This window comes from Lissotriton helveticus, chromosome 5_1 (assembly GCF_964261635.1).
Source record: "Lissotriton helveticus chromosome 5_1, aLisHel1.1, whole genome shotgun sequence".
NCBI lineage: Eukaryota > Metazoa > Chordata > Amphibia > Caudata > Salamandridae > Lissotriton > Lissotriton helveticus.
In genome coordinates this window covers 870336374-870351187 of record NC_136065.1, presented here as the reverse complement: position 1 = coordinate 870351187, position 14814 = coordinate 870336374, and positions in this window count along the sequence as shown.

Sequence of the window (14814 nt, the reverse complement as noted above, 5' to 3'; positions counted from 1 at the left end):
GTAAGTCAACCACAAGTCTGTAGACTGGTGGCGCACCATCATCAGTTTTCTTTCGGACTGGCAGAACTGGCGAGTTATATATGTTGGAAGGTACTTCTCTGACTACTCCTTTTTTGTATCAGGTCATCGATAATCTGGATAAGGGCTTGTTCTGCATCTGGAGGTAGTTTGTATTGACGGACACGAGTTAGGACAACGCCTTCCTTCAATGTCACTAGGTGTGGTGTAATATCCATGAACCCTACATCTGTTGGATCAGTAGCCCATAATGTGACGGGAATGTCTCTTAGTCTGACATCTAGCTCTCGTGTGGTGAAATGGCCTTTAAAATCTCGAAGGAATAGTCGGACTCCTTTCGGGGAACAACATATTATAGCACCTAGTTCTTTTAGTGTCTGAATACCTAGGAGTTTCTCGGGACATGATTTTGTAAGCACTAAGTCGGTAGAAGTTTTAAGAGGACCAACTTGGCGTGATATTGGTTCAGAAACTTTGTTGATGACAGGTGTACCTGAAAAACCCAAGGAAATACTATTTGAGCCAGAGAGGGGTACCTTGGCAACTTCGTTGTGTTGCACTGTCGTCCTACTAGCCCCGGTGTCGATCAGAAATTTTGCTTCTTTACCTAGGAGTTTAGCATGTACATAGGGACCCTCTTGGTCAACCGGGACCGGGATCAGTGGACGACTATCGTGTTCCCCCCAGCTGTCTCATGAAATTGTGGGGAATTCAGTATAGGATGACACTGGGTACTGATAGAGTTGGGTAGTAGGTTTAGTTTAGCTCAATTTTTGCATTATTGGCACCACCCCATGCCATTTCAACCCCATGTGGCGATAGAAATAGATACGGTTAAACCATTGCCACTGAAAACGGCTGTATATGCCCCATATAAGCGAACCCATGATGAAATATTCACAGTGGAGACGATGAGATGTGCGTGGAAGGGTATAGCTAAGAGGGCACACCAGGAGGAACTATACGCGCCATCTATGCCCATAGCAGATAACCCGTTGATTGGGCCCTTAATGGACAAGGCAACTAAGATGAGAGCTCAAGCACATAAACTGCAGAAAGGTGGGGATCTCTTCCCGAACTGGGAATAATTTACTATATCGCTTATGTGTAGCACACAGACACCTACTGCCTCAGATATGCTGCTGTAGTATCAGATCAGAGCAGCATGCAAAGCCAGGTTTGCTGAGTTCCCTGCTGCCCCACCCACCCTATCAGCGCTGGAGAATATTTTAAGTAATGCGTCTCCCCGCTAATTCAATACACGCATATATAGCACGACACAGAGAGACTACCCAGTTACTAGTACCGCGTCCAGGGAGGATTGGGAGAGGAAGGCTGACTTGAACATACCGGATAATCAATGGCACTTTTGCTGCTCCCAGTTGGAACAGCTATCGCCAAACTATAGGCTGCGACTCATCCACTTCAGTTTCCTACATAGACTATACCGTACTCCGATGCAACTACACCACATGGGGCTACATCCATATGCGAGATGCTGGAGGTGTGGTGCACAAGATGCTTCTTTTGCTCATCTCGCTTGGGCTTGTGGGCCTATAGTGAACTATTGGACTGACATACTCAAACATATAGGACATATAATAAATGATACGATACCAGAGATGCTACAAGTGGCACTGTTATGATATGTAAAGGACATCCGAAGGAGAACCGTAAGCTTACGGCCATGGTACTGCTGCTAGCAAAAAGGCGGGTAGTAATACATTGCAAGAAACATGCACCTCCCACAATAGCAGGATGTATTAAAGCAGTCACTTATTGCAGAAATCAGTTTACCACTTTCTGGGAATTAACGCCCAGCAGATCCCGTCCATCTGACATCTGGGTGCCTTTCACGGTTAGGCATAGGGCGGGAAGAGGAGATTTGCAATTGGACCATTCCACGTAGGGCGCGGTGTGATGTATACATGCAGGTGTGATGATAAGTGTTGAAGAAAAGAACCAAGGCTCGTATGGCACATGATGTGTTTGGCACTGTAATAGGTTAGGTACACGTAGGAAATGTGTGCGGACCGGATTTGCTAAGTGGATTGTTACGGCCCAATACTATATATAGCACTGTTTGGATGGATGTTGGGGGGGAGGGGAATGTTATCTTTATTAATGTAAATAATTGACTGACAAACCAATGCTATTACATGGAATAGGTGTGGAAGGGACTGGTCAATTTGATCGCTCGCGCTGCCTGCCCGTTGGGTTGTTGTCAAATACATCTGTTTACAATGCACTGAAACAAGTATGCTGCCGGCCTCAGGATTGTGGCAAGAAGGCTGTGTAAGTTCCAGAATCTGCAATAAAATTTGTTTTAAAAAAACCTATATTTACTGGTTTGAAGAGTTGTTGAAAATAACAAATAAATGAAAACGGCAAGGCAAGCTGTAGAACAGTAGTCCAGTTTCTCTGCTGCTCTGAAATGTGTTCCTGTTCGTTTGCAGTGTAATCAGGGCACTGTGTCTAATACGTGTTTTCTCTTTAATAAAAAAAAATTCGTTTTATAATACACAGCCCCTTAATCAAAATAAAGCAAATGAGCAGTGGATGTTATCTTACCTGTCGACCAATGCCACAAAATGTCCTAATATTCAGTACCCTATTCCTTAATAGAATAATGTGTGAGTGGATCCCCTCTCTTACATGCGCCGATTAAAATCATAAGAGTCCCACAATTGAAACAAACTATAATGAAACTGGTATAAAGTGTTTTGTATTCAAGCCATTGGGTTGTGCTCTTGGGGTGGGTAGGTTTGAGAATTTTTTTTACATTACCTCTAAGAATGACAGATACAGTTGATGTAGGATGATATTAAATATGACAATACAGATGATGTTGGTTTTAGCAAAGAAGTGAATTGCACAAAACAATAAAGCTCATTTCTGAAGCTAGAAAACACTGCAGATTTTGCCCTGAAACATTTGGTACAGCATTCCAACTTGTTTTTGAGTGAGTTTTTGGGGGTTGGCATGATGTCATTCCTAGACACATTTTTGGGGGTTTTAGATTCCAGGCAAGCGTGTTTAATGGGCAACCTGCCTGCTGTTGGTTTCATTAGTAATCAGCTCTGTTGATCTTTTCGAAAAATTATTTCTCTGAGAGAAAGCAGCACACTACTTCACCTTTCAGTGGCCTTTCAGTGGCCATCATAGTCTAATCTATGGTGGAGGCGTGTCACCCCACTGCTTTTAAGCAGTGAAAACTAGCAACATAAAATAATAATAACTTTGAGTTATTATAATCTTATGCTTTGTGCTGCTTTGCGGGCGGGTGGATGGGCGTGGCTGCTCTGCTCTTGTAGCAAGACGTGGAAGGAGTGGTTTGTCCACTCCGAAGTTCACATGACTGTTTGGCCTGGTTCTTACCTCTCCTTTTTCTCCTCCCCCCCTCTGCAGCACTTACCTTATTCATGTAACCCAGTCCTGATGATGACCTGAAATTTTACAGGTTGAAACACTGTTCACCCTTCAGCACAATTGTGGGCGTTTTTGTGGTCTCTTTAAACATTTGAATCCCTTTCTGTGAAATGATCTGCTAACTGTTTTTGTGACCTTCAACGTAATTGTATTTTTGCACTGTGTTGTGTCACTGTGCCGTTCACCTTCACGAGCACGAATGTGCACAACTACAATTGGGTTACTGATATATTGTAATGTAGTGCTGGTATAACTACTTGCATTCCAAATAATATTTACCTCCTTTTTTCACTTTTCTTTGTAGTCTCCCTTTTTTACCCTCTCTCTCATATTAATGTATTTTCTCAAATCTCTATCTGCCTTACCTAAAAGATTACAGGTTGAGACATTGGGGGTCATTAGGATAGCGGGTGGATCTCCACCACCCGTATGGCTGTGGCTATACGCCCGTTAAAACCACTGCCCGCATTGAAATTTCCCCCGCCACATTACCATGGCAGGGAGGACCTGCCTTCTTGGAATTGCGGCAGGCGGTGCTGAGAGCACCGCCCACGGAAATTTCAAGAATGCAGGATGCGCACCGAGTGTGGCGGGCGCATCCTTATGTCTCCAACGGGAACCCCGCACCAATGGCGGGCGGTCCCATTCTACAAAAGGATGCCCAAAGTTACTTGTTTATACCCAGGTTTTGACTGGGGTAACAGGCTTCCTCCTGTTTTGCTATATTGAGCAACCGCTGGGTTGCAAGAGTACTATTTAAGACTCATGTTATTCAATTGACGCATTATGTGTAACATTATGTGTAACACACATGCCCACAGGGACACTATGTCCTCTAGGGAAACCCCTAATTATTCAGATGACTACATGAAACATATCCTTAGTAGCCCCTCTCTCCTCTTTCACTCTTCCATCCCCCTCCCTTCTGCTCCCAACACCTCAAGGGTCCTATTAGACAAATTTGAGAAACTCAAGAAAAAACAGATTCGCACTGATCTCCATGCCCGTATGCTAACAGAATACTTTAAATCTGATGTAATTCCCCTTGGACTTCAAATCCGCAATATCCTAGCAATATTCATACAAGACCCCAATTTTTGAACTGGCTCTAGTCATCTGGCAACTACCTGTTCCAGACATTGGATGGTCATAGGCATTGATACAGCCATTGAGCACAGCCGAAAGGAACCTGAAGAAATGGCAGAGATAGAAAAACGTATTCTTGCCAATTCCACCATCACTTACGCTAAAAGTTTACTTGACCAAACCAACAGTACCATTGCTACATTCAACACTTTTGAGCAAAACCAAAAAAATAAACTAAATACAAAAATACATAAACAATTACAACAGGGAGACTACATACCCTTGCTTACATGAGACCTTTTACAACACCCCTTACCAGCCCTCCAGAAATAAGAATTGGGGTAGGTACAGAAACAATCAGACCATCACCTTTTCAGATGCCTCAAACATTTCCATTGAAGACTCAGATCCCGGTGAGGGCCCCATCACAGAACGTAATCAAAATAGACATCATCCACAACTGCTCCTACCTACCGTTTTTTTAGGAGTGAAAGACGGACACAGCAGATGGAGAACCAGACCAAATTATCAATATCAATACATAGCGAACGCCAGACTCACTGCAAATTTTACCAAGGGGGGTTTGAGGAATAAATACACAAATTAGTGAAGTAGACCCCTCTAGCTTAACTCCCATTTTAGCCTGCCAGTTCAATACCATCTCTATTCCCATATTTAATTTTCACTTCTCAGCAAGGGTTTGTCTTTCGTCCCTGCTGACCATAGCAATGTCTTCAAACTCCAGGAAGATTTATTACGTTTCTTCTGGTACATCAGGCTCAAGCCTTTCTTCTCAGACAGGGCACCAACAGACAATTCTAACGAGCACCAGTTATGCCCCCCATCTACCTTCCTCCCTCCGGCAGCCACCATGCCTCCAGAGATACTCACCTTTGAGCAACTGGTATACATGAAGTTAAGGATGAATGAACACCATCCTGAATTTGTCCTATACTATCTCCCCCTGACCACAAAACTTGCCCTTAACAATCTACCTGACAACCCCCACATAATTATAAAACCAGGGGACAAGAGGGTAAGTATAGTTATTATGGACACAGACAAATATGACACCGAAATCATGAGACAACTCGTCAACGAAACACACTACAAGTCCCTCCAGACTGATCCTTTACTCAACATCTGCAGACAGAAACAAGAGGTTACCAATCGGGCTTTACTCTCGGACATTATTTCCAAAAAGGAACACACCTTTCTAAACAACCCTCACCCCTGGACCCCAGTCATCTATGTCCTTCCCAAAATTCATAAAAATACCACCAATCCTCCTGACTGCACAATATTCTCTGGCTGTTGCTCCATCTTGGCAAATACATTGATGCCATCCTGAAAGAATTTGTCCTCCTCAGGGACACCTTTATCCGAGTCAGCACCGACCTCATCAACATCATCGAGGATAGACCATTCAATGTCCAAACTGACCTCATGGTTGGCTCAGACATTGAATCCCTGTACACCAATATTCCCCACAATGAAGGTTTAACAGTCATCCAGAATGTCCTTGATACCTGTCCTAGACCCACATTAACCCCAACAGAATTCATAATGTACTGACTCCGCATTACCCCAAGTAACAATACCTTCCTGTACAAAGACATATTATACCTACAGGTCAAGGGAGTCTCGAAGGGAGCATGCTTCGCTCCAATTTTACGATCCTCTATGTCCACAATTTTGAAACCACGCATATTCTATTCACAGCTAACCCTTTTCTCAATCTAATTGGCCTCTGGTGGAGATATAATGATAATATCCTTCTACTCTGGCATTACACAACCGACAACTTGTCGGCCTTCATCACTTGGCTGAATTACTGCTATTCTCACCTCAAATTTACATCGGATTCCAGGACCAATGAACTACCTCTCTTGGACCTCACCCTTCACATTGAGGATGGCTCCATCGGAACATCACTGTTCCGTAAATCCACTGATGGAAACACAATCCTACTTTACTCCAGTTACCATCCCTGGGGCCTCAGGGATGGTTATCCGTATGGCCAGTTCCTTCTCATCCGAAGGAGCTGCAAATGGAAAAACAAAATTTGTCTAAGAATCTGACCAACCGTGGATACCCAAAACACCTAATTACCCGTGCCTGCAAACGAGCATGGTATTGCCATAGGGATCTTTTCCTCTCACCTAACCCTAAAAGTGCCAACTCACGCATCCCGATTGTCTCTACTTATTGCCATCCAGCAACAAAGCAGTAAAATTATTAAAGAGAATCGTCAAGTTCTCGGTACACAAACAATATTTCTGGAACCCCCACTATTCTCCTACAAAAGGGCCAACAATCTACCTGACCAACTAAAACAGGCTATCACCTTGCCTGATAGAAAAAAGCATACAACATGTGTCACCTCTTTATGGGTCCTAACACCCATATTGGGCCATTACAAATGCCAGACATGTGCGGTCTGTGCCCTCACTATCAATAAAAAAGAATTCATAGCCAAGGGCCATATTTACCAACTAAAGCCATTCTCCAATTACCGCTCCAACAATGTTTTTTTATGTCTTTTGGTGCCCCTGGGGCCTGCTATACGTTTGGTCAAACCACTCCAATGATCAAACAGCGTATTACATAACACAAGAGGTGGTAAAATGAATCACTGTTTTTTCCTAAAAATGTATCGGCCTCCTTGCCTTTACGTATAGTTGTAAACTTGTGGTCTCATACTTTTGGCCACGACCAATTTATTTACACAACCCCAAAATCCTTTCTGTGTCCTTTACTTTTTTTCTTTTTCTTATTCCTCCTGTTAAATCGGTTGTTTCTGATCTCCTAACTTGCCTGAGAACCGGCATATTACGCATCCTCCTCTGTATTCCCTGAGGGCACTGGATGGTTACGTATCTCTCCGGCCCAATCCTCTCTCCCAGCACGTAACCCACCATTCCACGTAAAAACATATTCTTGACACAGGTTTTACCCCAGCATACCGTAACACTTCTTATGGCACTCTCGCGCTTCACTCACCCTCCGGACCCAGAGGTTTGCTGCGCACTGCCTAACAATTCAAACCCAGTTACCCAACCCAACGAGGGGTAAGTGCTACAACCACTGATTTGATCCGTTATAGGTCACCTTTGATCTCACTTACACAATTCAGTATCATGTATCTGTCCTTAACCCCTTCGGTGCTCATGACGGAACGGTTCCGTCATGAGCGTCGGTTGGTCTGTGCTCATGACGGAACCGTTCCGTCATGAGTCCATAGGTTCTTTAGAACCTTCAGCACCGCAGAGGAATTCGCGCAGCACTGAAGGGGTTAATTATTTTAATCTGTACAGCTTGCCCTCAGGCCTCCCCGTCCCAGTTGATGTCCCTTCCCGACTCACATCGAGGTTCCTTCCCGTGGACAAATTCAATCCTTGCCTTGGCACTGTAAGCAACAGGAGGGTTTTTGTCCTCAATACACTCATTCCCAGCATGCACCATGGACCTCACGTGTCCCTACTGGTAAGCCCTTTTCTTCTTTCGTGAGCAGCACCCTTAGGTTCGATTGCCTCATTCCCTGCTGGTATTCCTTCATTTGTTCAATTCCTTCCCCCACAGACCAATCCTGGATGGCTTAACTTGATTCCCCCAATCTCGCTGGCCTTCCAGGGATTTCTATTGTGATTACTGCCTTTTACAATTTGCCTCATGTCATGCTGCAACTAAGCCCCGTAGATGCACCCTCATTACTCTTACTCCTCCATTACAGGGTTCGAGTGGGGCTTCAGCTAGAGGATAAAATTGGAAGTTGAGGTCAATGGTCGGTACGAATCAAAGAAAAATAGATGGTATACATTATTTAACTAGTTAAATAATGTATACCATCTATTTTTTTCAAAAAAGCCCAAGTGACATTTATTCATCAGAAATAAGAAATAGATACTACACTACAGTGACTGCAAGTTTATCGCTACCTGTAAGTACCGTGAGTTACTTGTATTTGATCCACATGATCTAGACTATCTATAATAGATTTCACGAAGAAACCATACATTATTACCACCAATTTTTGACTGGAAGGTAGTAATCTCCATAAGGTAAATTAGAGCTGAATATATTACTATTTTCTTTGATTCGTACCGACCATTGACCTCAACTTCCAATTTTATCCTCTAGCTGAAGCCCCACTCTAACCTTTGACTCCTTGTCTACAATGGAGGAACCCAATATTGCAAGGAAATGAAAATGATAAAAATCTATTGTTTACAAAATAACGCTCCTCAATTAATTATTGTGATCTTCATGTTTGCATAAGGAACCAAATGACAACTAGACTGAAACTAGATTGAAACTTGTGATATTACAGTATATTATCAGGTTGTAATTATGTATTTCTTTTATATGTATTTCATTTGTTTAGAAATCACGTGGCTGCTCCAGAAGAAGGCGCTGGCCGCCGAAACGCGCGTAGAGATTCATTGTGCCACTTATTTTGTAAATTCTTTATGTATATGTAGGATTCTGTTATATATTTTTATTGGTGATTACACCACACATGATTTTAATTTTGCTAATCCTGTTATCCTTGTCAATACTTTGATGTATATGAACTGAAACTTGTGAATTATGTCTGAAGGTTTTAATTTTTAATCATTAATAAAAATTACCTAATTTGTTAGTAATTTTTCAGTCCAGTGTTCCTTCATATTATTATATGTGTTCACTTAAATTATAAGCTGCCTAGGTTGTACATACTTAAATCACTTCATTGATTTCTAGAGGAGTCACACTATCTTAACAATCTTGTATATCGCACCTATAATGTTGTATAGTTAAATTCTAACACTCAAAAAAGCTTGAACTCATTGGAACGAGCTGAGCTATAAGACTTCCTTTTCTTTTCAAACTCATATTTATTCAGTTCAGGAAAACATCTATCCTAGGCAGTGTCAAAGGATTTTGGGCCAGATGTAGGTCGCCCAAAACCAGTCGGTAATGGCCGAAATTACCGAATTTCGGCCGTTACCGACCGGTATTTGGCATGTAGGTGGCATGGTTGTAGGATTCGGTATTTAACCGAATCGGTAACTTAAGGAATCTTTAAATTACTGAATTTTTAACATACCAATTCGGTAAATTACTGAATCCTTAATGTAGGAAGCATTCAAGTGAGTGTTTTTCACATTTATGGATTCGTTATTTACCACCAACTACAAGTTGGTGGTAAATAACGAAAACCGTTAAAAAAGCAATTTTGTGCTTTTTTAACAGTGCCATGTGGCAGACATACATGCCCTTAGGGCATGTATGTCTGCCACATGTGCACCCATGCACTATTCAGGGGTGCAACAGGGTGTCAATGTGACCCCATGCCACCCTTGTAAGTCTACCCCCTATTACCGATTCGGTATTTACCGAATTGGTAATTCTCATTCATTCCTATGGGCCTCCAGGCCCATAGGAATGAATGGGGAATACCGAATCGGTAAATACTGAATCAGTATTTACCGAATTTTACCGATTCAGTAAAATTTACTGAATCATTTGCTACATACCATTTACCAATTCTAAAATACCGAATCGGTAAAATTCGGTATTTTAGAATCGGTGAATGATATTTACCTACATCTGGACCTTAATGTGAAGACCGGAGGCTAAGATTATGCAATCCTCCTTATTTCGCCACCCACAACAGCATCTCCAAGAACATAGAACACAACAAATTTCTTTAGAACATAACAAAGAGCCAGAACCTCCATGACTCTTCCTTCTTTTTTGCTGTTGCCCAAGAGATAAGTCTTGCATGCGTTCACTCTCTTTTAGATTGAATAACAAATGTTATGTATGTGAGATTATTATGAGTTGGATGCTTGTTTCTTATTAATTGAATGTTTTATGCCTAAAATGCTTAGTATTTCATTAGTAGATAATAGTTTCTGAAGCATAAATGACTTGGAATTTAAATAGTAGCTCGTATTTTCATATTTATTCATTTTTCGATAGTTAAACATATTAACAAGAGTATTTGTATTGAAAATATAATCCTGATGTGCGATAGCGTTCGCTTTCGATGAAGTGCTCGGGGTTTTGACTCGAGTTTCGCTCTGATATTTCTTAAGAGGAATATTTTATTATTGTGACTGATTAGACGGGTGAATCCTTTTAGTTAGACCGCGCGACAAGCGCGTTGAGTGCTTTAGCGAGTGAATTTATTTCTAAATGAAACGGTTACATTTGATAAATGTTGAGGGACTTTAAAGATTTTAAATGCGGGCTTACAGTTCTGTTTGTCGGACACGAGAAGCACATCACAAATCTTGACTGCCATCTGGAGTCAGGCAGGGGAATTTTTTGTCAAAGAGAGACAAATTAGGCATTTTGCTTGCTCTCGCACGTCGCAGTGACGTGTGCGATCGGATTCAGCCTGTGTCTGTCAACTGGAAACTGACAGAACCGCTAGCGCAAGGGAATTGTGATGTCGGAACTAATAATGACATGTTGGAGGTGTTTTTGACCAATTGTGAGAGTCGGAAATATTTATTTGTCGAATTAATTAGCTTAAGTTTTAGTGTTTAGTGGTGTTTGGTATTACTGAGTTCAGATTGATTTGAAAAATTAGTTGGTGACTAGGTCTCTTGTTTGTCAGATATTTTGGTTTTGTGAGGAAGCTTTTGTTCTGGTTGGTTATGAGTTTAATTGGTGGTAATTTAATTTAATTAACTATGTCTGAGGAAAACGTACGTTCTCAGGCCAGTTTGGGCATGGAAGAGAGGATCTCTTTAAAATTGAGTAAATTTGCCTCAGAACTAGATTAAAAATTTGAGAAGAAATTTGATGAGTTGAGAAGAGGTAGTGGCCATCCATCCCAGGATGAGCACTTTTGGTCCACAGAAAAAAGGTCCAGTATTAGATAAAAAGACTGGGAAAGTGAGTAGGAAAAGAAAGAATGTGGAAGATGATGGTTTTAGGAGCAAAAAAGCGAACCCTACCTACCCAGATTCGGGACTTCGCAAACGTGCAAGACATGGATGTGTCGAGGACATACAAGGGGACCTTGATAGAGGTCAGAGTGGTAGGAGACATACTACCATCTTATGTGATGAGTCTTTGGGTAGTGCGGAGATTGAGTTAAGTTGTTTCTCGGCGTTTTTTCAGATATTGAAATAGTGGATAAGGGGAAGCATGCAGAGGCAAAGTCTAAGGGTAAACCTAATGAAAGTGTTGGGGTCAAGGACCCATTAGGTGAGTCAATGTTTGACCCAATGTTGTTAAAACACCCATTATCACCTGAATGGAGCCCGTCTCCTCATGTTGCTGAATACGTCCAGATGTGGCTGAGGGAACAAATTCAAAAGGATGTGAGGTTGAGGCTCCGTTCTGAGTGTCCAAGACCAAGACTGTCGAGTAAAATTGTTTTGACGCCCGACCTAGATTAACAAATTATTCCGTTTATCGGGAAGGGCGGAAGAGATCCAAAAATGGATTTGGATAAAGGGTTGAAGATGTGTCAGGACAGATTGCTAGATCTTACTGGTCCACTTACAAAAATATTTGACATGGCCGAAGAGGTCTATGTTGGAAAGAAGGCACTGGATGTTGAGAAGCTTAGGGAATGGATTCAAAGGGCGGTGTGTTTGTTGGGGAATGCAAACACCACGATTTTGGTGGAAAGGAGAAAGAGTATCCTCCTTAAAATTGATCCCAAGTTGGCTGAACTAGCAAACAATGAAGATGGATTGGAGGCAAATGGGATGCTTTTTGGAGAGGCTTTCATTAAAGAAATGAGCAAGTATGTGGGTAGTTTTAGTTCTCTGCAGAAGTCTCAGAGAGAAATTAAGAAGGTCTTTGACCGTCGTGTTTTTTGGCTGGGCCGGTACAAGTCGAGGTTGATTTCCTGGCCAAGGCCAAGGTATCACAAGGGCCTCATTTTCTAGGGGGTTTAAACCCTACAACTATAACTATCAACAACAGTCTGGATACCATCCGAGGAATTTCTACCCTCAGAAAGAAAGAGGGAATTTGTGAGGGAACAAGAGATCAAGAAGATGTTAACAAGGGACCCATGGGTTCTACAAACGGTCTTGGGCTATCGTATAGATTTCATAGAAGTCCAAAACAAAATCATTGCCCTCCAATGATAAGATTCGATTCGGCTCTGTCAGAGTTGGTAGAGAAAGAAGTAAGAGAGTTGTTAATGAAAGGAGCAATTGTGGAGAAATTGGAAACGTGTGCGGGTTTTGTAAACAATATTTTCTTAGTAGAAAAGAAAGGGAAAGGTAAGAGGCCTGTGATAAACTTAAAAAAATCGGAAAAATTGGGTAGAGTACCATAATTTCAAGATGGAGGGTATGCATATGTTGAGGGATGTACTTCAGACAGGGGATTGGATGACTCGGCTGGATTTAAAAGACGTGTATCTAACGATATCAATATGGTCAGAACACCAGAGGTTTCTGAGGTTCGAATGGGAAGGACGGTTATGGAAGTTTGTTTGTTTCACCTTTGGGTTCTCATCGGCCCCATGGTGCTTCACCAAAATCCTGCATCCAGTTGTTGCCTTTTTGAGAGAGAGGGAGATACGCGTGATAATTTACTTAGACAACATCTTGATTATGGATCAGGAGAATGGGAGAGTGGCAGATCATACGAAACTAGCTGTGAATCTTTTGGAGAGTTTGGGGTTTGTTGTGAACAGGGACAAGTTTTGTCTGTCCCCGAGTCAGGAAATGCAGTTTTTAGGGTTCTTGATAGACACAATTCAGGGTCAGTTGAGGTTACCATTGGACAGGATAAAGAAGATGAGGAAAGAAATTCAAAGGGTTTTCTCATTAGATGTTATCTCTTTGAGAATGTTAGCGAGGATTATAGGTCTGTTGTCATCAACTATTCAGGCTATTTTTCCAGGACACTTGAATTATCGTGCACTTCAAAGATTGAAGAGCAGTCACTTAAGGCATGGAATGAAATATTCACAGGAGATTACTCTTTCTGGTGAGGCCAGATCAGAACTCAATTGGTGGCTAAAGAATATGGAGGCAAGGAATGGGAAAGCAATTTTCGGATCGAGTCCGGAATTAATTAGTCAGATGCAAGTTTATCTAGTTGGGGAGCTTGTTGTGGTGCAACTTCGACAGGAGGTATGTGGACTTAGAAGAAAGGGAGTTGCACATAAGTTGTTTGGAATTGTTGGCAGGGTCATTTGCTATAAAGAGTTTTACGAAAGACAACGCCAAGTGCTCAGTATTATTGAGGATGGACAATGTCTCAGCGGTGAGATGTGTGGGGTCCGAAATCAAAGGATCTAGCGGATATTGTGAAAGTGTTTTGGGATTATAGTTTGAATCAGAATATCTTTTTTCAAGCGGAATATATACCATTTCAGAAGAATGTGCAGGCGGATTGGTATTCAAGGAATCAAACAGATTCCAGCGATTGGATTCTACATAGGTTGGTGTTCTTGAGAATAATGGAGTTGTGGGGCCCTTGTTATGTGGATCTGTTTGCGAACAGGTGGAACAGACAGCTGGAGAAGTTTTTTCAGTTGGCGCCCGGATTCGGACTCGGCTGGGATAGACACTTTCAGGCAGGATTGGAGGGGTCTTCGTCTTTATGCCTATCCCCCATTTGTTTTGATAACCAGGGTGAGCTTGATGGTGCGCAAGTTCGAAGAAGACAGTGGTTCTGATTACTCGCCTTTGGAAATCTCAAGTCTGGTATCCATCCTTTTGGTAATGTCAATAGATTGTCCAATCCTTCTTCCAATGTTCCCGGATATCCTGATGGGAGCACTGGGGGAATATCACGATTTAGTTCTTTCAGGTTAGTTGAGTCTGATGCCATGGAAAATATCAGGAGAGTCTGGGAAGTGCCAGGACTTTTGGATGAGGCTTCTCAGCTTATCGAGAATCCTGGGCACCAGGAACAAGGAAGATGTATAGATTGGCTTGGCAGAAATGGTTACACTGGTGTTTGGAGAGGGATTTCAATCCCGTTTCAGTGGATGTAGTTTTTGTGGTAAATTATTTGCCATCTTTGTTTGCCTCAGGTTTACCATACAGAACTATCAATTTGCATAGATCAGCTATCGCTGCTGGTCACAATATGGTCGATGGGTTTTCTGTGGGTCACAATCTTTTGGTGAAAAGATTGTTGAAGAGTGTAAGAGTTTCTAAGCCTCAGTGGACAGGTATTCCTCTACATGGGATGTTTCTAAAGTCCTTGAATATTTGGAGAATGATGGGTGCAACAGGGGTTTAGATTTAAGAATTTTAAGTGGGAAACTGACAATGGTATTGTGTTTGCTCTCTTTTAGAAGAG